This window comes from Triticum aestivum, chromosome 5B (assembly GCF_018294505.1).
Source record: "Triticum aestivum cultivar Chinese Spring chromosome 5B, IWGSC CS RefSeq v2.1, whole genome shotgun sequence".
Lineage (NCBI taxonomy): Eukaryota > Viridiplantae > Streptophyta > Magnoliopsida > Poales > Poaceae > Triticum > Triticum aestivum.
In genome coordinates this window covers 574,292,292-574,292,555 of record NC_057807.1, presented here as the reverse complement: position 1 = coordinate 574,292,555, position 264 = coordinate 574,292,292, and positions in this window count along the sequence as shown.

Sequence of the window (264 nt, the reverse complement as noted above, 5' to 3'; positions counted from 1 at the left end):
CTCGTGTTGAAGTTATCAGGAGGGGGTATATCGACCCCCCCCACGTGTTGAAGTTATCGGGAGTTTATATCGACACGACATACGTACATATATCCATTGTCATATATAAAAACTTTCTATATATGAACAAAAAACTTTCTATGAACAAAAAAAACATTTTTGACATATTTCTCAAGTGTTGCTTATACATGGAAAAAAATGTTATCGGGGAGGGGGTATATCGACCCCCCCCCCCTCATGTCGAAGTTATCGTGGAGGGGGTAT